The sequence below is a fragment of the Globicephala melas genome, chromosome 16, assembly GCF_963455315.2.
Source record: "Globicephala melas chromosome 16, mGloMel1.2, whole genome shotgun sequence".
Taxonomy (NCBI): domain Eukaryota; kingdom Metazoa; phylum Chordata; class Mammalia; order Artiodactyla; family Delphinidae; genus Globicephala; species Globicephala melas.
In genome coordinates this window covers 21573214-21599286 of record NC_083329.1, presented here as the reverse complement: position 1 = coordinate 21599286, position 26073 = coordinate 21573214, and the positions used below count along the sequence as shown (strand labels likewise).

The window sequence follows — 26073 nt, the reverse complement described above, 5'->3', positions numbered from 1 at the left end:
CTATGATTTGGTACCACTCAAACTTGACTTTTTCTCTCACTTCTCTGATTCACAAACATGATGAATTAAATTATCATTCCTACACACTTTCACTTTTCTTTTTAAATTGTTCTAAAACTTAAAAAAAATACTTATTTTAGTTTTTCCAACTTTAATGACATGTAATTGACATATACCACTGTGTAAGTTTAAGGTATACAATGTATGACTTTATACACTTATATAATGCAAAACGATTACCGCCATGGTGTTAAAACAAAAATGTCGTGAGCAGGATTCACTTTTCTTAACTAGAGAAATATTGTGAGCCTACTGTGTGACAAGCCCTATTTTAGGCTTTTGAGCTGGGAAATGACTCCATTTGATGTATCTTTATTAAATTATAGTCCAAAATAACAAAATGTAGTGTTAGCCTATTTTGATCCAGGCCATGTGACAGGCACTGGGAACAAGACAATAAAGGAATGTATAACTCATGGCCTTTTCCTTTGTAAAGCTCACAGCCTAGGTGAGGGTTTGATACGGTAAAATAATGGGGGCAAGCAGTGATGGGTTAGGAAGGCCGACTAATAAGAGATGACTTCCTAGAAGACCTTACGTTCAGATGACTCTTAAAAGATTAATGATAGAGTTGAAATAACCAGGAGGAGACGGAGCACCACTCAGACTTCAGTGCTGCTGGGTGGAATTAAAAGCTTTGCTTACAGAATTCCTCCTGTCTCAAACAGTCTTGAAACTTCAATCCTGAGTTCCTCTTGTACATATTCTCCATTTTTCACTCTTTATTAAAATACCTAATTAAAATGCTACTCATTCTAAGAAGCATTTTCTGATGCCCACAGGAAAAATTTATTAATGTCCCTATTGTGCATCTAATTGTCTCTAAATAAATCTCGAAGGACTTTGCCAGTATTAACCTATTTTATATGTGTTTCAGCTGTTATTTCATAACTTGCGCATAACCAACAAATCTTCCATTACCAATTCAATTTTCTTTCTCCAAACTCACATATGATTTCATCAGGTTTGGTTTGGCCTCAAAAACATTTCTCTAAATTTATTAGTTGCCACAACTTCTATTTGTTACATACCTTGTTATTAACCATTTTCAGGTTAACTAAAGGTATAACTTCCTTTCATTCATACCCTAATACCCATTATCAAGTACCTAGAACTTTAGACCTGAAAAAGAGCTTAAAATTCATCTCTAGAATCAATTCACAACTCTGGATGCAGGTTAAAATAAAAAAGACACTACTGAAATGCAGTGGTAAAACAACGGTCTTTTATATGTGCTGGTCCAATTAGATATCTACGTCAAAAGAAAGCAACTTTGACTCAACCCATACCATATACAAAAATCAGACATATCATGAGGCCTAAATATGCAAAATCAATTTAAAAGCTTCAAGAAGAAAACATAGCAGAAAACCTTCATAATATTGAAATAGGCAAAAATTTCTTAAATATAACCCAAAAGGTACTAACTATAAAATAAAAGAGTTATGATGTGGACATTGAAGTGGACATAGGGATGTGACATCCAGATTCCCCTTCATGGAAGGACTTGTTGCACCAGTTACTGGGAGGGTTGTCAATGGACACTGTTCAGCTGCAATTCACTTTAGGGACAGCCTCAAGTATAGAGAGCCACCTTGCCCAAGGTCATGCTCTTCCAGGGTGCACTAACAATCAATGACTGATCCAAACAGAGGTATAAAACTTCTGCCATTTTGGCCCAACACCGGACAACTCTAAGAGGTAATATATGCTCCAGAGCTCCCCGTGGTTGGTGGAGACCATAGGGTATGCATTATCAATCGACATCTCTCATTCTCCCCTCCTTCCCATGGTGTTGGTCTAAAGATAGTATATAAACAACTAGACTTTCTCAGAGCCTGCTGTCTGGAGAGCCCAAACAGTGTTAGCAGTCATTCAAATTAAGAACTTCCATTTATCAAAAGATGCTGTTAAGAGGGTAAAATGGCAAGCCACTGCCTGGTGAAGATATTTGCAACACATATCTGAAAACTGTCTTTCATCCAGAATAGATGAAGAACTACAAATCCATAAGAAGATGACAATTATATTAAAAATGGAGAAAGAACTCGACAAAGTCCTTTACAAATAGGATATACATATAGTGTAATAAGCTTAAAGGTGCTCAATTCTCCAGTCACTAGTGAGATTACAAACAAACCAAAAACCCCAAATAACAAAACAATGTAATACAACGACACACTCACCTGAAGGCCTAAGATGACAAAGACAGACAATACCAAATATTTATAAAGAGATGGGAAAACTGGTTAAGTCATACATTGCTGATGGGAGTGCACTGGCTCAGCTACTTGGAAAAATGTTTTGGCGGCACCTACTAAAGGTAGATATAGAGCTACCTGTGCTCCAACAGTTCCCCTACTAGGTACATACCCATTATCTTCCAAATGACTTGCACAAGAAGGTTCACAGCAGTACTATTTATAATATGTAAGATTTTGGAAACAACTCAAATATCTATCAACCATAATATGGATTAAAACCTTGTGGGATATTTATATAGTGGAATGCTGTGGAGCAATAATAAATGAACAAATTACACAGAACATTATGGATACACTGTACATGCTTAATACTGAGTGAAAGAAACCAGAAGGAAAAAAAAGACATACTGTTTAACTCCAGTTATATTAAGTTTAAAAACTAGTAAAACTGATCTATGGAGTTGGAAATCAGCATGGTGGTTACCTTGGTGGGGAGTATTGACTAGGAGAGAACTTGAGTCTTTCAGAGTGGTGGAATTGTTCTACTCTATTTTTGATCCAGGAGGTAATTACGCAGGCGTATACATGGTAAAACTTCATTGAACTGTACACTTAAGATTTGTTCACTTTATTGCATGTAAGTAATACCTCAACAACAGGAACAAAAATCACTTGGGGATATAAATATCTCCAGACTCCACCCTCCAGAGAATGATTTAATTGGGCTGCCTTGCATTGGGCCTAGTGCTGTTTTACTTTGTCAAGCTTCCCTGGTGATTTGACTCTGCAGCCAGTGTTAAGAACCACACATCTGATGAAACCTTCTCACACTATCAATTACAAGTAAAGAAAGTCAGTCCTTGAGAGTCAAGCAACCTACTCAAGGGGACATACAACAAATCTGATTAGTGCCAGAGTTGGCTCTGGAAGCAGGCACATCTCAGGGTTTATATTGCCCTTCTGAACATGACCAACTTGTACTGCCTTTTTCCTCTTTTTACCAAGTAACAAGTTAATGCTTTCTGAACCCCCTCCCAAATCCCCACTTCACATGACAGCAAGTACACCCTCCTAAACCTCTCATCCTGGTTACATTAATTCCATCCTGATGTGCTTAGGTTTGAGGGACAGAATTTGTTTTCCAGCAGAATTAAACTACATTTCATAACAGAGATGTTTTCACTTGTCCAGATTCAATAATCAGCTGGCTGTAATCCCAGAGATACCCACATTGGAAAATCTTTACAAGGACAAACCTTTACTCAATTGTCTTCCTCTCTGGGTTTTGTGAAGATTGAAAAGGACAATGTACATAAAGCTTTTAGTACAGTGTATGTTCAATAAATAGTAATGATCACAATAAGAATAACTATTCTGCTACTAATGATTATTATAATTTTTAACATAACTGTAATACAATTATCAGCATCAGTAAATTTAACATTAGTACCATATTTTCATCAAATACTGTTTGTATTCCAAGATCATCAGTTGACCCAATATGTGCTTTAGAGCATTATTTCCCCTGCAAACTAGAATCCAGTCTATAGTCAAGTATCGCATCAAGCTGTTATATATTTTTTTAGCCTCTTTTAATCTGGAACATTTCCACAGCCTGTTTTCTTAAATAACATTAACATTTTGGAAAAAATGCAGTCATCATCTCCCTTTATTAAATAAACTATTGCTCCTTTTGTCTTTGCCTGAGGTTTGCTCATGATTTGATTAGGATACTGGAAAACTATATAGGTGAGGTGTTTTTCTCAGGGTATCACCTCCTGAGGCACATCATGTCCATATCTCCCTCGCTGATAATATAAGTTTTGATTACTCAGTCATAGTATTGTCTGATATTTGCACTATGTGTGTCTATTTCTTTTCCTCATTGCAAGTAATAAACATTCGGTGGGGAGCCTCTGTAAGTTGATGCAAATATCTTGGTTCTCATCAAAATTTTCGCATAGGTTTAGCATTCATTGATGATTCTTGCCTGATCCAATCTTTACTATGATGGTTGCAAAACAATGACTTTCCAACTCTATAGCTCCTCTAGCTTAGCAAATGAGGGGAACGTATTGGAAGGTCTCAAGGATATCTTTTTGAACCCAAAAGTTGATGTTGTACCTGGGCTTAGTGAAGGTCTTCAATCAGATCTGGAAGCCTTAGGAACCAAAGCTGCTACTCTGTCGCTCTCCTTTTTCCTCTTGCTTTTCCTGTCTTATTTTCCTATGCATACTGTCCTTATGCTATATACAGACAGGTTTTCTGAGCTATTCCATGCACATATCCCAGTCAGGACCCTCTCATTTCTTATGTCTCTCCAGTTCAAGTGCTTAAAGGAAACTCATAGGAATTACAGTTTTGAGGAGAGAAATGCTTATTGGACCCTGTTGACTCAGGTGTCCACTCCTGATGTAACCCAATGAGCATGCCCTTGCATGTGATTTTGGAGCATCCCAGAAGTTGGATATGGTACAGAAAAAAATGTGAGGAAATGTCAGAAAAAAATTTAAATTTGATGAAAATCATAAAGGCACAAATTTAAGAAACTCAACAAATTCTAAGTAAGATGAACACAAAGAAACCCACTGCAGGCTAAATTATAATCACACTTCTGAAAGGCAGTGATAAACAGAACATTTCAAGGAAAAAATTTTTTTAAAAGGTATATTAGGTGTAGAAGAAAATAGATAAGAATTACTGCCAACTACTTGTCAGATACACAGCAAGCCAGAAACCCTGAAAGAAAAAAATTCTATATAATACAGAATTTTATGCAGCAAAAGTATTCCTCAGTAACGAAGGCAAAGTAGTAATTATTTTGAATTTGAAAATAAATGATATAATTTGTCACCAGTAGACTTAAATTAAAATAAATAATTAAAAGAATTTTTCTAGAGGAAGGAAAATGATACCAGATGGAAAAGTGGATTTACACAAATGAATGGGAGGGCAATAAAAATGATTAATATGTGGGTAAGTGTAAAAAAAACACTGTATTCCCTTTTAAAAAATTTTAAAAATATTGACTACTGAGAGCAAAAACGATTACTATTTATGATTTACAAAATATGTAAAAGTAAAATTTATATCAATAACCCCAAAATGAAGTCATGGAATCGAACATTTGACGGTTCTCAAAATATACATGAAATAGTATAATATCGTGTGAAGATTGTTAATTGTGCGTATTAGAAAACACAGTGCAACAGCTATTAAAATTAAAAAGACAAAAGCTGTACAGCTGATAAACCAATATTGAAGTTAAAGTGAAATACTGAACAATATAATCAATCCAAAAGAAACTAGGGAAAGAAAAAAATCTAGATGTAGTTAAACAAATAGCAAGAGAGTAGATTGAAATCCAGCTATATTGATAATTACATTAAATATAAATGTTCTAAACACATTAATTACAAGATAGATAGTATTATCCTGATAACAAAAACAAGAACCAACTATGCACAGTACTCTTTTTATATATGAAGACACTGATAGGAGGCTTAAATAAAAAAAGGCTCTAAAATAATATAATTTGAAAACACAGTACCTTTCTTATGTACTGTAGTTATATTATTATCAGATAAGTATACTTCGGGACAAGAGATATTATTGGGAATAAATATGGTATAATAATAAATGAGTCAATTCAACAAAAAGATATAACAAGTCTAAATGTGCATATATGCAATAACAGAGCTTCATAAAACACAAAACCAGTGCTAACAAACTAAAAATTGCAATAGACAAATACAAAATTATTGCTGGAGATTTAAATACTTTTATCTCAGTTAATGGTAGAACAAGTAGAAAGAAAATCAGCAAGTTTATAGATATCTTCAATAGGAAAGTCAACCTGCGTGATTAAGAGAACATTCAAGCCACAAACAACAAAAGACATACTACTTTCATGTGCTCACAGAACATTCACCAAGATAGACTATATTCTGGGCCATAAAATAAGCCTCAATGAACTTAACGAGACTGAGAGCACTCAAAGTATGTTCCCTGACCACAATGCATTGTTTGAATCAACAATATCAGACAGTGGATAGTACCACCTCAAATCAAGGAAAGAACAGAAGTAGGCAAGAACAAATAGACGTAGGCACCAACCATGAAATCCATGGTCCTATAATATACTCTTGGCTTAACAGAGGTTTGGAATGAACTTTTAAAGTAGCAGCTAAAGCAACAACTTGTAGATGATGTCTTATAAGGTAGGGTTGTGTCTTTTAGGATGAACTATATATTTTAAACAGTGTCTCCTCAATAATTAGAATACATGGGAATGGGAACCAAGGGTGAAAGTAGAAATGGACCTATTCACCATCACTTCTAGTGCACTATTCAATGCATTTGTGCTTCCCATATCTGAGTAGTACTTTCCAACAGAAATATAATGCAGTATTTATAAAGAATTTAAAATTATCCAGTAACCATATTTTAAAAATAAAAAGAAATCTGTGAAATTAAGCTTAGTAGTAAATTTTACTTAAACAAACATATTCAAAATATTACTTAAACATTTTATAATTATATATTGAGTTCCTAACAACATATTTTACACTCCTTTTTTCCACACTAAACCTTCAAAATCTGGTATGTATTTTATTTCTAAAGCACATCTCAATTTGGATACTAAATTTTCATCAGAGATATCTGATCTGGATTTAAATTTTATAAAATTTAAAGTTGAAGAAGTACAGTTGACCCTTGAACCACATGTATTTAAACTGCATGGGTCCACTTATACATGGATTTTTTTTTCCCCCAATAAATATACAGTGGCCCTTGTTATCTGCAAGTTCTGCATCTGCAGAATCAACCAACTGCCATTGTAGTTCTGCCCCCCACTGTATTCTCATATACCTACATTTTAAATGCAAAATTTCCTTCATATTTATTTTTAAACATAACAGATAATTTAACTATATTGCAATAAAATAATAGGTACTTGAATTTAATTACCAGTTATAATTCACATAGGTATCTCTTAATTCATGCCTTCTGCATGACATATTCAAATAAGCACATCAAAATGTTCCATCAATGTGTAGGAAAAAATACTTCTAATTAAATTAATCTGTTGATACCACCTAGATTGTTAATGCGTTTATGTATAATGCTGGAAATTACACACAAAGCTTAAATGAGCACTATAACAAAGCAATAATATCTTACGTGTTTCACTCCTAAAGTGAAATGCTACCACCCCATTTGTGTTTCACACCCAAAAAAATTTACACTGTTTTTAAATTTAATTTTAAACTTAATGAAATTAAGTAAAGTTTAAATTGTATTTCTCAGTTGCACTAACCACATTTCAAAGGCTCAGTAGCCACGTGTGGCTAGGGGTTACCATATTGGACAGTGTAGGAGAGGTCCTGATTCCATGAGTAGGGAACTTAACAGCAGGAGACACATCATGCGTCTCACTAAATTTAAAGCAATCACGGCTACCTGATCAGTTTGGTCTCCTCATGACCACAGACCAGAGAAGGCACAGAAGGGAGGTACCATCCTAATGGGAGTAATGGACCCTCATTCTCATGAGGAGATAAAGTTGCTGCTACAAGAAGGTGGTAGGAGGAATAAGTTATTCAGATGATCCATCTAGGGTCTCCTGATGATTTCTTAACCAGGTTTCTTCCTGAATGGGTAATTACAGTGGACATAGTCTAAAAGCAAACAGTAACCTGGGGTTTAGATGCCTCAGTAGTTAAGGTCTGTATGGTGCCATGTGATCAGTTACCTAGACCAACAGAAGTACAAGCAAAGGGTAAATGGAATGTGGAATAGGTCAGCTAACTTGGGGGGCCAGAGAGTATGAATTCCAGTTACATCCTGGAGATTAACTGCAGCGTCGGGGGCTGAATTTCATCTTGCTAAACTTCCTTTTGAAATTTTCCTTCAAAAATGGTGACCAACCACAATCTTGAAGATGTATCACAGGACAGAGTTAATGTAATGTAAGAAAGGGGTGGATTTTAATGGTGTTAGGTGGTAGACTAAACTGGGTGCTGGTGGTGTCTTGTTTCTGTTCTCTTGTATTTATTTTACTGTTTTGTGTGCCCTCCCCCAGCTTCTATGTGCTTTGCTTCTAATGGCTTACCCTGTGATTTTCTACAGACTTTGGGCTACCGGAGTCTCTTCATCTGTAGGTGCAGAAAACCAGAAACGCTTGGAAGCTGATAGCTCACTAGTAGCCCTTGTTGACTGACAGGACTAGGAATCATAACTTCCTTACCTGGAAATGGGGCAAACTGAGTTGTAAATCTGTGTTCCAGAGGGCCCTATGCAATCAGGCTGATGCCACGTCATGGCCGATAATCATGATTTTTCTGGCTTTCTCTCCTACTCTGTCTTGCTATTACCCTCCACTCTCTGCCTAATTTCTCCAGGGATCATGTCCTTAATAAATCACTTGCACACAACTCTTCCTCTCAGGAACTGTTTCTGGGGAATCCAATCTAAGAAACACACACACACAATCTATTTTCATTTTTCACACCTCTTTAATTAATGTTGTCAGTGAGATGTGTACAGTGTGTCTATTATGTGTTTTAAAAATCCAATTTAGTTAAAAAAAGACTTAAAGACAGTTCCTCTTTTTCTGTCTCTTTCTAGTATTCTTTTTGAATAGATCACAACTAGAAAGTTAATACAGATAGAACGTTCAGAATTAATTTAATTTTCTCTAAAGAGAACACAGACCAAAAGTGTGGATGTGTGTCTACATACATACAGAGATAGAGAGAGACATAGAAGGAGAGGAAGACTGGAGAGAGACAGTCAGAGAGGGGCAAACATAGTACATCTATTATTTCAATGATTTTCAACATATATTCATTGACCCTTTACCTTGTACGTGACACAAAGATAAATGAATCAGGCTACCTTCTGAGAGTTCATGATGTAGTGGAGAAAAGATACATAATCTGAGGTAATTCTAACTCCCAGCACTCTGTGAAAAGTGTTCTGAAGAACGTGAAAAGTTTCATGGTGACTGTAACGATGGAGAAATGGTAGTCAGTGTGGGCTGCCTAGGGAATTCTTAAGAATATGGAATTTAATATGGACCTGGAATCCCAAAGTATTTTTTTTCCCAAGAGCAGGGCTGGTAAGGGCCTCCAGAGCTCTGGTTGTCACACATCACAGGTCAAGTAAAAACGTTTTCTCATTTACATCTGATATTTTGTAGTAGCTGGTGTGAAGTTTTATCAAAGTTTCTGAGTCATTTCCTGAATTTGCAGTCTGACTGTAAAATAATGACATTGATTTATTTTAAAACATCAACCATGATTGTGTAAAAATGGATATTTCCTGTTCATAAAAATTGTTAATCTCTTGGATCATCTCTGCTTTCTCTGTAAAACAGGGAATATAAGACCTGTCTTGCAAATACTGGAGCTTGTGCTTTACTGAAGTCTCTAGATCAATCCCTTGTATAAATGATCCTCAGCAAATTTTTGCTGTGATTTCATTATTATGTTCACCATTTCCAGAGTTAATGAACAGTTAATTATATTTGAAGGAGTTATTATCAACAAATAAAACAAGCCAATCATGCACATCAGTGCAGTGCCGAGCCATATGAGAACTGAGACAAAAGACAAACCAGTGATACTCGTCCTGTCTTTTGATAAAAATTTGATATCTCGGGCTTCCCTGGTGGCGCAGTGGTTGAGAGTCTGCCTGCCGATGCAGGGGACACGGGTTCGTGCCCCAGTCCAGGAAGATCCCACATGCCGCGGAGCGGCTGGGCCCATGAGCCGTGGCCGGTGAGCCTGTGCGTCCGGAGCCTGTGCTCCGCAACGGGAGAGCCCACAACAGTGAGAGGCCCGCGTATCACCAAAAAAACTAAAAAAACAAAACAAAAAAACAAACAAACAAAAATTTGATAACTTGTTCATTAATGTTTTTTCATTAATTTGGATTAAAACATTATTGGATTAGAAAATTATTTCTTTTGGTTATTCACTTTTTTGGTGCCCCCTTAAGTTTCGCTCATGAGTCCTCACTGGCCTCACCCTGGTCCCGGTGCTGAACACATTCTCATTAGCATATAGTTGTTTCTGTTCTGATGTTGGATGTTGTGCTGTGTGTATATTCTCCTCATAAGGGCTGGAGCAACCATTTTCTCAGAGGCTGAGAGCTACTAGCAGCTTATCGCTGGGACCTCTCCAGAGACTATCCTTCACTAATGGTAGATCACATTGGCCTTACCAGGGGCATCCACATATAATGACTGGTAGATGTGTGATATAAAGGCCCAGTCCCCTTCCCCCAATTTGGGAAAACTCTAAATGACCATCAGAGTTTCCTGGAGGATTTTCTCAGGCCTTTTTCTGTGACTGCCTCACAGCCCAAATTCTCCCTCTCTCCAGTCTTACTTCCTTCACGTCCCCCACGGAAGATGGTTCCAAGAGTACTCCCCTATACATTTCCTGCACCTCAATCTCCATCTCAGAATCTGACTCCCAGGAACAAAACCTGTGGCAGTTGTGTCTAGGAGTGGTCTGAGAGAGCAGGTCCTCCAACGAGAGTTTTTGGAGCTGAAGTGCCCATTAGCAGGGTGACAATGAGGACCACATCCCTGGTGTGATATGGAGCATCGACAGGCCCTGGAGCAAGGTAGCAGCACAACTTTAAAACTTTACTTGTGATGAACTGAGATGCTACTGTAAAAATAAATGCGCTAGCAGGTACAATATATAAATCATTTGAGAAATACTGGGAAATGGGAGCTAGAAGGACACTGTTCCTCAATGCAATAGATGCTTTGAAGAAAGATAATGAAAGGCTAAGGGCCAAGTGACCAGCAATTAAAAGCTAAGAATGAAAGCCAGAGGACCTTCTAGATAGCATTTAAACAGATTCATATCTCCTGCTGCTGGAGGGCTGAAAAAGATGAGGACAATTCCCAGGACTTACTCATAAGACCAGTAGCTTCATAAAGGGTGGGGTCTCAGACCTGACAGTTTGGCTAAGCCAAGGTCAGGATCTTATTTGGAAAGGAATAGGATCCTGAGAAATGGGATTGGATTAATGAACTAAAAAAAAAAAAAATGTTGATTCCTTAGATTCATTCAAATTATCTGTGCCTACAAGAAGTGTATCACTTCTCACTGTTATCCCCGCCCCAACTCTTACTTGAAGATTATGTAGAAGACTTTGCTGTGCTAAACAGAATCTCCACACTTGGCTACTAGATCAATAACTAGGGTTAGTGCATGACATAAACCAGCCAGGGAATGCTGAGATTATTAAGGGAGGAAAGAAACTATTTTAAAAAGAGCTGCATGATCTACTAAACATATATAGGCAGAAATTGGGACAGTACATAATGGAACAAAATTCTGAGGTGCTGGATCACGGGTGGCAGAATACGGGGTTGGATTTTGGAGAGTTTATTGATATGGGAGTACTCTCTGAGAAGGTGGAGTTAGCAATGATCCCTGTCTGTGTGTAGAATGCCAGAATTTTTGTGGGAGAAGGTAGATGAAGGACTCAAAAGACTCAGAGAAGTAGATTTGTTAGAGTTCTATGCCATATAAGTCCTGAAAATCCACCAGATGAATATTATTGCTTGGAAAGACTTGAAAGACAATTCATTTACCAAAGCAATAAAGAATGTACTGTTGAGCTGGGAGCTAGCCCCACTGAGAAGCTCAAAGGTCATTACTCTCTCCTACCCCATGTTATTACATAGTCTGAGGAGACCCAGGCCATCTGGACACCCCACAGAGCATCACAAGGATGAGTTTATTCATGACATCAGGCTAATCAGACCAGATAAGGAAGAAGTGACAAGTTCACTTGGGGACTTGGTAAAAGACATACACTTCAAAGAGCAAGAGATAAAGGCCATGAATATTCTGGAACTTGCCATATCAGTGAATTATTTTGGGATCCAGTGAGGCATGCCAGGACATCGCCTCCAAAGTAAAGGAGAAGCTATCGCATCTCACAGTGCTAATCACGAAGAAGGAAGCGCAATGTCTGATAGACTTCTTTGGGTTTTGGAGGCAGCATCTTCTGCCTCTGGGAATACTGCACTGACCCACAGTCACATCAGATCACATCAAAGGCATCAGGAAAGGGCCCTGTAGCAGGACCAGGCTTTGGTGCAGGCAGCCCTGCTGCCTGGTCTATAGGACATGCCAGACCCTATGTCTTAGAAGTGATTGTGGTAAGGGAAGATGCTCAGGATATTCTGGTAAGCATAAATAGAAGATTCACAATGTATCACCCTTGGGTTCTGGAGCTAGACTTTATAATTTGCAGTAATGTATTAATCTTTAAAAACAATAGCCCTTGGCTGATACCCAGTCACTCTGGGCCCCTTGAGAGGCCAGCAAGCAAGGGAAAGAGTCACCGCCATGACAGTGGTAATGACCCTGTTCACTGGGAGGAAGTAGAGGTAGTTTTCTATCTTGGAGGCAGGCAGAGGTATGATGTATTCACCCTACTGATCCACATAGTTGTCTTTTGATACCAATGTTGGTAATTAATAGACAAGCACCATAGCCACAGCCTGAGAGAAGTGTCTCAAGCTCTAAGGAATAAGGATCTGGGTTACCCTACTAAGTAAGTCACCTGGACAAGCAAAGGGAAATCTAGAATGGATAACAGAAGAGGGAGGTGACAAGTGTATTTGTGACCTGAAGAAAAGCTGCAGTGGTAGGGGTCATTGGTCCTACTATCCTTCTTGTGAGCTTACCTTGGGGAAAGCAGCCACCAGAGTCTTGAAGGAGTAGCTTCTAGTACTTAAATGAAGAAAGTGAATCTGGGTGACTCATGGGGAAAGCTGCCACAGATGCTGCATTGCACCTTCTAATTCCCCCACTTCAGGACCGAAGCCCTCATTGCTCCAGCTGCCAGCAGTTTTGGAGACTAAGATTTTACAGCTGAGTATCCACAAGATCACACCATAGGCTGGATAGAAACACCATTCCTAATGTCACATCCTTTACCCTGAGAGTAGAGATGGGGGTATAAAAGCCCAGCACGTTCTTATCCCAAACTGGAAGAACTCTGCAGGGTCATCTCAGTCCAGGGTTTCCCATAAGATCAGCTGAGTCCTCTATTATGGTTGCATCGCAACCCCATATTTCCTTGAAAATTCGGCTTCCTTCACTTATTCCACAGCTGTTGACTAATAGTGTTCCTTTATACATTTCCTGTAGAGTCTGCTTCCTGGACGCCCTGTCCTTTGACAGATTCTCTCCACATACAATCCCCACCTTAAAACTCACTCTTCTAATTATGCTCTAATTTACTTACATGCCGGCTAAATTGTCTGAAATTCCTATTTTTATTATTGCCTTCCCACAGTGTGGAGTCTTTGTTTTCCATATGTGGTACTGGTCATGCTTTTTCAGTTGAGTAAACTTGCCCTGCGCGATTAATTCCAAGGTTGCAGTCCCTGTCTCCATGCAAAAGTCAGAACACGGTATGTGTTATTTGCCTATTTCAGTAATGTCAAACCTCTTGCACCTGATGTGTTTGATGGATTCTAAATTGAGAAGCATCTGAATGGAGAAGACCTGAGCCTTGTAAATGAACTTGTCACTGCCGAGGCATCATCCTCAAAGATGGTATGAGCTGAGCATGCACAGAGGGCATGCTGCCCAGGCAAGATGAACACAAAAAGGCATTTTGGAATTTTGTTTTGTGCATTTATAAATAAATAAGTCCAATTTAGCCTACGAGGTAAAATGAAATCAGGGGGAAAGAAGCAAAATATAGCCTGAAGTCCTCACCCAGAGGAGTCACTCCAGGTTTTTCCATGGAAAGTCTTGAAAAGATTTTTAAAAAGTAACCATCAATTTTCTCCTGCACAGTCCATCACTATCACCCAGGGCAGGCCCACCAGTCACTGTGGCTGACATCCTTTCTCTTACAGTATTTAGTGAAATTAAACTGTCAGTCTTCATTTCTCCTGATGGCTTTAGTACTGTACCCATTTCTGACTAAGAGGCTATATATTTTTTTAAACATTAACTTTAAAGAGAGTCTTGGTGGATTCAAAGCCCTTATTTTCAGTTTGGCATCTTCAGATGAGATCCAGAATACTGAAGACAATGACATCAGGACAAATGAAGGTTGGTAGCATAAAAGCAGAAGAAAGCATTTTTCCCCTTTACTGACTTGACATTCTCTCATTAAGAAATTTGAGAGAGTCCCAGGCCCAAAAATGGCCTCGTTGTTGCTGAGATGGGATGTGGAATAGGGGTGACTGGGCCCCAAGATAATATCGAATAGACTAGAGATGACGGATCATCATACCAGAGTGGCAGAGGGGCTGGCAAAATAAGACCAATCACCCACGTGGTCACCTCCCTGAAGTGTTCTACCAGGGGCAACCCTGGAGGTGACATTGTGTCACCCTTCTTATTGTTTCAGCTTCCTGAGTTACATCACACAGTGTGCTTCATGGATTCAGGACCTGACGTAGCCTTCTAATCAACTGGACCTTCCACAAACAGCAACACAGACTAGAAATATTTGAAACTGCCACTGCACTCACTCAACTTCTCACCAAATATCCCATTCAGCTTGATTTTGATTAAATCACTCAATAAGCAAGTTTGCTCTTGAGGGCCACCTGGTTCCATTTCTTGGTTTTTCTCTTACCTCTCATCTTTTTAGTTATCCAGACACTCAGGGCACTCATGCCACTTTCTATAAGGCCACCCCGACCCATATTCAGTTTTCCCTCTTGTAGGAGAGCAAAATTCCACTATCTCAAAATTGACATGAAGATTAATTTAGGCTGATTATTTTTAAGAAACAGAAGCCTCAGGAGGTGTTTCTTGCCACCTCCCCCTTAATTGCCTCAAATAATTTAGATAAAAGGCCTCTTCCTGGAGAAGAGTTATCACCAGAGATATCTGCAAAGAATATGGCTTAGGTGTGGTGAGGGAAACACAGAGATATCAGAATTGACTTTGTCCCATTGTCTCTGCAAAGCCCAGCAAACATCTGACCAAACATCTCCTTTTCCATCTCCATGTGAATTGCCTTTCTCCCCTTTGAAGTCCCAAACCACTACCCCCAACATCCTCTTTTATCTTTAGCTGAAGGTGGTATTTAAGGTGAGGGTTCAGGTCATTTTGGTGAGTTACTTAGTTTTCCTGAGTTTCTCCCATACATACATGTTATCAAACTTTAAAAAAAAATTTTCTCCTGTTAATCTGTCTCATCAATTTAATTCTTAGACCAGCCAGAAGAACCTGGAAGGGTAGAGTAAAATTTCTTCCTACCTAGCACTCTAATATTGTGATGCCTTATAATTCAAAAATATAACCCTTTACTCTCCTAATAGCCAAATTTACATTCTGTAAGAAAGGATGTTCAAAAAGTGCTACAGCTATACATCAGGAACAACTCCACTGAAACCAGTTTATTTAGCTAAGGGTTAGAAGAGAGCAAACTAATAAAACAGACTCAGCTGGAGGTAAGAATGAAGTTTTATTATTTATGGAGTATTTACTGTTTAAAGGGGAACACATGTTAACCAAAACTGAGCTCCCTAAAAACATACCTGTGTCATATTAATGGTTCTGTATCGTTTGGTATTTACCATAGTGCCTTGAGTAAGTGGAGAGTTCAAATAAATGTTGGATTCACTGCGATCAAATGAACTTAAAGTTACTGAATGAAACTCTATGGAACACACTTCATTTGGCTGCTTAGCTTTGTAGTTAAAATCATAAGCTTTGGGGTCAAAAAGGCTTAGACTCTGGTTTTTGGCTATCATGTACTTGGGGAAGTGTGTTTTGTGGGCAAATTATGTGGCATTGCTGAGTTTCAATTTCCTCATCTATAAAATGGGCCTGATAGCATTACCTGTCTCATAAGGTTGATGGGGGGACTACAGGAGATGTTTTAAAGGTGTTCTGCATAGTGACATTCACATAGCTAATGCATGCTAATAATAATAACAGTAATAGTAAGAGTAAAACAAATAATCCGTTTCTATTTCTTATGACTGTGGACTTCTGGTTAATTTAGTGGGCTAACTTTCACCTATTCTTTGGTAGGTTTGAACTGCAAGAAAAAAAATATAATATTTAAACTCCCAGAAATGAATATTTTATTTCTGTAAATAATGTAAGGGAGTAAGATCATTATGCCTGAAGCTCCTTAGAATAGAGGAGTTGGCAAATTTTTCCTGTAAAGGGCTAATGGTAAATATTTTAGGTTTTGCAGGCAAACTATGGGCTCTGTCATAACTATTCATTCAACTCTGCCATTGGGCCATAAAAATGAATGGGTGTGACTGTGTTCCAATAAAACTTTATTTCCAAAAACAGGCAGTGACCTGAAGGAAGCAAAACCGGAGGAAAACATTGAGTTAGTGAAGTTTACCATTGAGTGATAATTTGAGTGCCTTTTAAAGGCTTGTCTTCTATCCAGCATTCATGAGACACCACTGTATCTTTGTAATAAATGCTATATGTGCACTTAAAAAAATAAACAATACACACACACACACACACACACACACACACACACACACAAAATAGAAGAGCCACTTGGCTGGATTTGGTCCCAGGCTATAGTTTGCGAAGAGTATCTGATGTCACAGTAGTATAAGTGAATCAGAGTGGATTCATCATTATTTCCACTAAGAACCAGATGGGGGGGGGCGGGGGCGGGGGTGGGGCGGGGGGAGGGAGGCTCTAGAGACCATCCTATCTCCTCACAGAATCACCTAGTTATATCTGGACTACATGCTTGGCACAGAGGCTAACGAGAAGTACATTCCTAGGACATGTAGTCAAACTAAATGGATTTGATAACAAACTTTTAGCAGCTTATCAACCTAGTGCTTTCACGTTGTGTTTCTTTGTTGAGAAGATGGTTGGTTAGAAAATCAGTTACTGCAGTGGGCTTACAATTTTAGTCTATCAGAGAGAGTAGAAAGGTTTTGCTGTTTTCTCTGCACAGAAAAATAATGAAAGAGAAGCCAGGGAGGATAATGCTAAAATCTTTGCTGATATGAGTTGTCACATATCCAAAATGTCTTCTTTCATTGTTATTTACAGAATGTGTCCACAGCAGATTTAACTACAACATACAATCAACCAGTGGGAGAGGCTCAGCCCATTTACAAGGGAGAAAAGGGAAACCTGAACTCTAAAATTAGTGGCACTGAGGAGCGATATGGGTCGAGATCTCTAGCTGTGCCACCAAACACCCTCATCTTTTCCTCCAGCCTTTTAATCTCAGTTAAAAAATGCAGCTTCAAAACAAGTCCGGTAGCACCCACTCACTTCCTAGCAGATACCACCTACCTTTTTAAAAAATAGAAAATCAATGACAAAAACTGTAACCAACCAAGAATAACGGCCAGGGCAGCCAGAATGCGACCATCAACACTGGACAAGACTCTACCATCTCTGATCAGCCTCAGAGAAGTAATAAAAGAAGTAATAAAATAACCAAATTTTGAGCAAATTGATTCTCAAAGGTTATTTATACATCTTCTTACACTAGTTCAATTTGAGCCTGATGATGATAATAGATTGAGCATGAATATATATTACCCAACCTTAATTACCCTAGCCCTAGCTTAGTTTGTATATTCCTATGACCAGATGACAGAATGTGGGTTAGTTTTCCTCATAAAAATTTGAGGCTGTGGTTGGGAACACAAATTCCCAAACAAAATCAAATTGCAGAAGCAGTTTACCATAGCTTCCAGAAAATCATAAAGAACATTAAACTTGAATGAACATTACAAGAGCTGAAACCCAGCTTGAACTGATGCATTTTCATTTCAATTGCATTTGATTATTCTTGTTATGTTATTACTATGTTCATAACTGTTGCGATTTGTCAGTACAGAGCAATTTCTTCCCAGATGTAATATGACTCGAAATAAAAAATGCTGATGATTTGCTGTGTGCACTCATTTTAGAGGCCATTGGTCAAACAGTATTTCATTCAGAAAGCTCAAGGCAGTGTTGGTCAGAGTTTAAACACTTATAACTGGGGGGAAAGATCCTGTAGAAATAGCACTGAATTTGAACCTAAGCTTTGTCTTTAAATATTTGCATGACCTTGGGCTGATGCTGCCAACTATATAATGCCACCAGGCCTTTGCACAGGTGTTATCTCTATTCAGAATGCCTCCCTTCCTTTTCCCCAAGGTCTTCTTGATGAATTCTTTCTCTTTCTTCACGTTTCATATCTAATATGCATTACATCTGATTTCCCCATGTGGAGTTGATTATCAAAAATTCTTGGGGCTTCCCTGGTGGCGCAGCAGTTGAGAGTCTGCCTGCCGATGCAGAGGACACGGGTTCGTGCCCCGGCCTGGGAAGATCCCACATGCCGCGGAGCGGTTGGGCCCGTGAGCCATGGCCGCTGAGCCTGCGCGTCTGGAGCCTGTGCTCCTCAATGGGAGAGGCCATAACAGTGAGAGGCCTGCATACCGCAAAAAAAACAAAAACAAAAACAAAACAAAACAAACAAACAAAAAAATTCTTGAATAATAATAACAATATAACATTTATTATTTTCATGCATATAAAATGCTATGGTGTTTTAGCGTTCCTATGCCATTTTGTATTTTAATTTAGTTTATCTATCTTCCGCAACAGAATATTAATTTCTTAAGGGGGGAAATGTGCTTTGCTCGACTTTATATTTGCAGCATTCAGAACAGTGATGCCATAGAGTAGACATTTAATAAATATTAATTGAAAAGCTTCTATCTCTGTAAAATGAGGATAATGGTGTCTCTGCTTTCCATCTTAGAGAGTTGTTGCAAGAATCAAATGAAATGATCTGTATAAAAATTCAGTGTCAGTTAAAATATACTCTACACATATCAGAAGTTACGATGATCTCCCAACTAGGCCAATATAATCCATATGAGAAATTGCAAAGATGCTCATTAATACAACTGGGATCTAGGTATGATGGGAAGCCATGCCCATTACTTCAACTGCTCAACAAGTATATAAAAATCTAACGTATCCTGAGTTAAAAGGTGGAAAATGTGTCCATATACGGTTTTTATAAGGAAGATGCAGAGTGTGGAGAGATGTGGGATGTGGCAAGATGATGAGATATTCTGAATAAAATTTTTCATTACATATTTATTTACATATGTTTTTTCTGCAACTTGCACTTTGCCGAACAGGTTTGACTCTGAAATTCAGGGTCTTTTCCTGACTCTGAAGGACTCAATAGAAGAGAGAATGACTACAAGGACTTGCTCCTTCACCATGATGTCTGAGAATGTGCATCAGCCTCAATGTCTACCCGAAATGAATGAGAAAGTAAATTACGATCTCTATATGCAATGACATGCTACACAACAAAATAAACTAACATGATAACTTGAGTGACTCACACGGATGTGATATTAAGCAAAGCAGCCACTGCCTTAAAAGAAAATACACTTTATGATTCTACCTAAATGAAGTTAAAGAATAGGCAAAGTACTATAAAACAGGTCCTTATTAGTTACTTATTTTATATATAGTTGTGTGTATTTGCCAATCCCAGTCTCCCAGTTTATCCTTCCCCACCCCTACCCCCACTTTTCCCCCTGGTAACCATAAGTTTGTTTTCTACTTCTGTGACTCTATTTCTGTTTTATAAATAAGTTCATTTGTACTTTTATAGATTCCTCATATAACCGATATCATATGACATTGTCTGTCTCTGTCTGACTTACTTCACTCGGTAAGACAATCTCTAGGTCCATCCATATAGCACAGGGAACTCTTCTCAATACTCTGTAATAACCTATATGGGAAAAGAATCCAAAAAAGAGTGGATATATGTATATGTATAACTGATACACTTTGCTGTACCACAGAAACTAATGCAACATTGTAAATCAACTATAATAAAATTTTTAAAAAAGAATAGGCAAAAGTAATATGTGGTGTTGGAAGTCAAAATAGTGGTTAATTCATGGTGTGTTTTGAGTTGGGAAAGGGCATGGGAAAGCCTTAAGGATACTGGAAATGTTCTACACAGATATGAAAAATTATTCAGCTGCCCATTTAAGATTTGGGCACCTTCTGCCATGTATGTAATTCCTCAATGAAAAGTGTAACAAAGCCAAGGAAAGTAAAACTCCTGTTGGGGGATGGGGCTCATAAAGGATGTGTGTGTGAAGTAGACAGATTCATTCTACTTTCCTGCTCTGGTAGACTGTGTGCCCACAGAGAGAAGAGATGATGGCTGGCTCACTTCGCTCTGTGTCGCTATTAACATGCACGTTCTTTTCATGGGAGCCATTTTTGCCTGTTTTCAATTTGTGCTATTATTATTATTATTATTTTTGCGGTACGCGGGCCTCTCACTGTCGTGGCCTCTCCCGTAACGGAGCACAGGCTCCGGACACACAGGCTCAGCGGCCATGGCTCACGGGCCCAGCCGCTCCGCGGCACGTGGGATCTTCCCGGACCGGGGCACGAACCCGCGTCCCCTGCATCGGCAGGCGGACTCTCAACCACTGCGCCACCACGGAAGCCCTGTGCTATTATTAATAGAGCTGTTATAAACATTATTCACATGTCTTTTAAAAAATGTGGTCATATGTACCAATCTTTCGTGGTTATTTATTTAGGGGTGGAGTGGCATGTGGCATACAATAGTTTATAACTGTTATATAAAAATGAATAAGTGAGGAAATGAATGGATAAATTATCTTTCAAACAATTCATGTAGAGAGAAGGGAACTTAGCTCTGTTTAGCAGGAAGGTATTGCAGGAGAGTGGAGACGGTATGGAAGGAATGAGATGTTGCTCCTACAGAGGACAGGGTACCAATAGCCTAGGGACTGATTTCTCCTCTGAAAGAACATCCACTGAATCTGCCTTTATCCAGAGATCCAGACTGGAGCAAGAGGGATCAAGTGGAGTCAGCCAGCCTGGATCTGCCCAGCAGACATTTGTGCTGCCTCTCTATTCCTGCATGGGTCAGGGAAAGGGTCCTGGAGGAGGAGAAAGGGGGACCTAGCTCCAGCTCTGACCACAGACACTGTGTGGTCTGGATAACTCACTTTAGTTTTCTTAATCCCCTTTTTCATAATCTCAAAATTGGTAAAAAGGCAGCTTAACTCTGCTTTCCTTCCATTTCCTGATGGCAGAAGGAAGTGAAGCATGGGGCACAACCCAAGCAACTTAACAACAATCAGTAAAATTTCTTGCAATTTTGACATATTTTTCAAACTCATGCAAATTGCTCATTTGAATTTATAGCACTTCTTTATGTTTTAATATAAAATGTTTATTTACAAAGGCTTCTATGGGCATAGAAAGCACCCTGGAAGCTGAGCTATGTTTAACCTTGTCACGTCCCCTGCATTGTCACCACATAAACTGGATGTTGGTGAGCTCAGAGTCCGAACATCTCCAAGGTCTCAAGCTGGAGTAGATGACTCTTTCCATTGTCCCCACCCCCCTTCCCCCCCACACAAAACACAGACCAGCGATTAGTTCTCTTCTGTCCCATGACTTTTTGGCCTGGAAATTGTTCTTTGATTAGTAACTTATGGACCAGCAAACTTAACATATGTTTCTTCAGTCAATACTTAATAAGTTTCTTTACTGATTAATGATATCATACCTTTCTGGTCATCCTGCATCTCAAAATCTGTGATTAAATTAGGTAGACATCATTCAGTAAGACGCTTCTCCAGTTAAAAAAAAAAAAAATGATGCTATGATCATTCCTTTGTGTTCATGACAATTAGGTCGCTTGCTTGCTGACAATGAGCTGTTAAAAATCTCATTTAAAACTTTTATTTATTATTTCAATGGAATGACCTCTTAGAATCAACATTTTTTGCTTGAGCTGACTGAAAGTAAGTAAAATCATGAGATGGGTACCAATTATTCCTGGACTTCTATATATCTAGAGCACTATGTCTAAAATTGAACTGAAGGAGGGTGATGACAACTTCTTAATTATTTCGTGTTTTTTTAATCTTAGTAATTAGATTCATAATTGCAAGACTTGCTCCAACACTGGCAAACGACTGTGTTTTCCACTTAAGAAGAATGCCTGAGATTAATAAATGATAACGAGTGCCAGGATTGTGTAGCAAAATAATGCCTTCTACTTCTAAAGTTGCTGGGAACACTTTGCCAACTTCCCTCCTTCTGTCCTCTCACACTCAGCAAAAACCTACTAGCGACCAAAAAGAAATTCTCCCTAGGTTGCACTTCTTGGAAGAACACTTCCAAAACGAGGACAAAGATACTCCAGAAGCCTTAAATCAGAGTGCTGTCTTAAATGCTATCTTAAATCAGAAAGCTAAATCTACCACTTGGGACAAGAAGGGAGGAGTGCTACTCCCAGGCACCTGTGTGAATTTGCTTAAAAATTGTTAAAAGCAAGAACACAATTCTGTTTGAAGGACCATCTCAAGGACACATCTCTTAGTTATCACAGGTGACAAATGTATGCCACAGAAAATAATTTTTCAGCTCTAGAAAAACAAATCATCAGTATGTTGTCTGCTGCGAGAAACATTTCCACATGAGAAATGGGAATTAATCTCAAGGGGAAAACGTAGTGCTATCCTTTGCATTCACATTTACATGCCATAATTACCCATATGGAAACAATCCCCCAAAGCCTACTTATTTCTCAAGTAATAGTATCTTACTGCAATAATAACCACGGCTATATCAAAATACCATAGATTGGGTGGCTTATAAACAACAGAAATTTATTTCTCATAGTTCTGGAGGCCGGGAAATTTAGTCCAGGTGCTGGCAGATTTGGTGTCTGGTGAAGATCTGCTTCCTGGTTCACAGATAGCTATCTTTGTGCTGTGTCCTCACATGGTAGGAAGGGCAAGAGAGTTTTTTGTGATCTCTTTTGTAAGAGCACTACTCCCACCATGATGTCTCTCTCGTCATGACCAAATCACCTCCCAAGGCCCCCATCTTCAAGGTTTAGTTTTCAACATATGAATTTTGGGAGGGACACAAACATTCAGTCTATAGCAAGCAGTAATCCATATTTATGAATCATTACTGAGCCAGTATTTCCAGCTACATGAATAGACTCTCCTTTGCTGAATGAAATGACTTCTTAGAATCAACATTTTTTGCTTGAGCTGACTGAAAGTAAGTAAAATCATGAGACGGGCACCAATTATTCCTGGACTTCTATAAATCTAGAGCACTATGTCTAAAATTGAACTGAAGGAGGGTGATGACAACTTCTTGGTTATATTTAAAACTAGAAATTTAAACTTTATTTATGAATTTGAATCAGAAATTAATTCTTTTATGATAAACATGTGAAGAGTATAACCAAAATTGGAGTTATTTGCTTCCAATTACAAGCTGGGATCATATTAAAAATAACTATAGCTATATATATACACACATATATATAATACATGTAAATGTATGTATATATACATACATACATACTTAAATATATTGTCAGGGAGGAAGAAATTTTTCCTACGCTTTTAGGTTCTTCTGGCTGGTCTAAGAAATAAGTTGGTATGAGACAGATTAACAGGATAAAATCAAACAAAAGTTTAATAGCATGTATACAGGGGAAAGACCCAGGAAAATTGAGTAGCTCTCCAAAATGACTGAAACCCCCACCTTAAATACCATCTTTAGCTAAAGACAAAATAGGATGTTGGGGATAGTGCTTTGGGACTTCAAAGGGGAGAAAGGCAATTCACATTCCATAATTCCATAATTCCAGGATTATGCTAGATACAAAATCTAGGGAGGATGAGAATGCACAGTGAATCAGAGAAAACAAGCAATCCCGGTGGCATCCCTGACTTTCCTCACCGCATACCGAGAAGAGCATCAAGGATGTAATAGGAGTTGGCAGCAAGGCAGCAGGAGCCTGCAGAATGGAGAAGGTGGGTGAACCCAAAGGCAAGTATCATTAGCATCAGATGTTGGATGGACAGCTTATTGATTTTTCTTTTCACTTCAGTCATGATGCACATCAGTAAATAGCAAATCATGTCCTGAGAGCCAAGCTGGAACCTGGCAACACTGAGGAAAACTAAAGCCCTGAAGAGGAGGCTGTTAGTGTGGCAAACATCTTACATCCATAGTTCCCTCATGGCAGCTCTTTAGGTCAGAGAAGGTAACGTATTCTGGCATTCTTTCAAGTACTGCTAGGTACCACAGCTTCCTACCTGTAGTTCTATAGTTCTAATAGTCACAGTTAGATGAGAGGAGTAAGGAAGCTTGTTCATCCTCTTCCTGTCAGGAGCCTGGAGCAGGTACTTTCATTACTATGTGGCAGATGGAGGATGATTCTGGAGAGTATGAATCCTCAGGTACCCCTTTGTCATGATCTCAGCCCCAGAAGCCCAGTGCCTGCCAAGAACAACCAATCCTGGAATCTGTAAGTTCAGAGGTCCTGACTTCCAGACAGAAACAGTACTACTGAATTGCACTCAGCAACAGTCACCCATTCTTTCTGAGCTTCTCAGACTATCAGGCAAGGAAAGGAGTCACTGTCATGACATGTGTCCTGGCTCTGACCTTCAGGAGGAGCTCAGACTACTGTTATAAAATGGGGCAGGGAAACATGTTTGACATTTAAATAATCCACATGGGAATTTGTTGGCTGGCTTTGATGGCAAATGAACAAACATAGCAACCTGATCCAGAGACGAAAGCCTTGGTGACTCAGCCAGGAATGAGGGGCTGTCACCCCACCAGGCAATTCACCTATACCCGGAGAGACCCTAGGATGAGGGGAATCTGGAATCAATGGTAGATAAAGAAGATGATAAATTTTGGCCTAGAAAGCAGCTGAATAGTTAAACTCTAATTAATACCATAAATACTCTCCTTATACAATTCATCCAGGAAAAAAAAAAATGCCTACCAGAATCCTTCAGAAGCTGGTCCCAGAACTTATAAAATGCAAGTACAGGCATACCTCATTTTATGGTGCATTGCTTTACTGCACTTCAAAGATACTGTGTTTTTACAAATTGAAGGTTTGTGGCAACCCTGCATAGAGCTAGTCTATTGGTGCCATTTTTCCAATAGCATTTGCTCACTTTGTATCTCTGTGTCACATTTTGGTAATTCTAGCAATATTTTGAGCTTTTTCATTATTATTATAATTGTTCTGGTGATTTGTGATCAGTGACCTTTGATGTTACTATTCTAAGAAGATTATGACTCCCTGAAGGTTCAGATGAAGATTAGCACTTTTTAGCAATAGAGTATTTTTTAATTAAGATATTTACATTGGTTTTTTAGACATAATGCTATTTCACACTTAACAGACTACAGTACAGTGTAAACATAACCTTCTATGCACTGGGAAACCAAAGAGTTCATGTGAGTTGCTTTATTGCAGTATTCGCTTTATTGAGGTGGTCTGGTACTGAACCCACATACCTCCAGGGTATGCCTATAGATCCAAGTGCCCAAGAGGCGGACTGTAATAGACGTGGTGTTGCACTGACTAGATCTAACCTCTTTAGGACTGAAACACTCATCCACTCAAACTGCTGGTAGTATTAATAGCCAACAGCACAAAACTCAGTTTCTCTTCATACTGTTTCCGAAAGTGGGGTCCGGCTGCTCACCACTCAAAAGCCAATAATCAGCAAGGTCGGTGGAAAGGAAAGTTTGCTTTATTTCGAAGACCGGCAACCAGGAAGGACGGCAGACTCATGTCCAAAGGCAGACTCCCTCTTGGCTGACAACTAGTGGGTAAGAGCTTTTAAAGGGTAGTTTCAGGGGTGTATAGGCGGAGGGAAGGGGCTACATGCAGAAACAGCACAGTCAGCTCTAACAGTCATCTTGAA

General features: G+C 38.7%; 1 protein-coding gene across 2 annotated transcripts in view; it reads right to left on the bottom strand.

The window, feature by feature from the left end:
- LOC115844941 (VPS10 domain-containing receptor SorCS1) overlaps positions 1–26073 on the bottom strand; it is a 790264-nt gene that overhangs the window by 596326 nt on the left and 167865 nt on the right. The window contains exon 5 of one of the 2 annotated variants that reach the window (XM_060285969.1): positions 19969–20039. The exons of the other annotated variant lie outside the window; for it this stretch is intronic. The gene's annotated coding sequence lies outside the window, so the exon portion shown is untranslated. The remainder of the gene's footprint in view (positions 1–19968; positions 20040–26073) is intronic. 2 annotated transcript variants of the gene reach the window in all.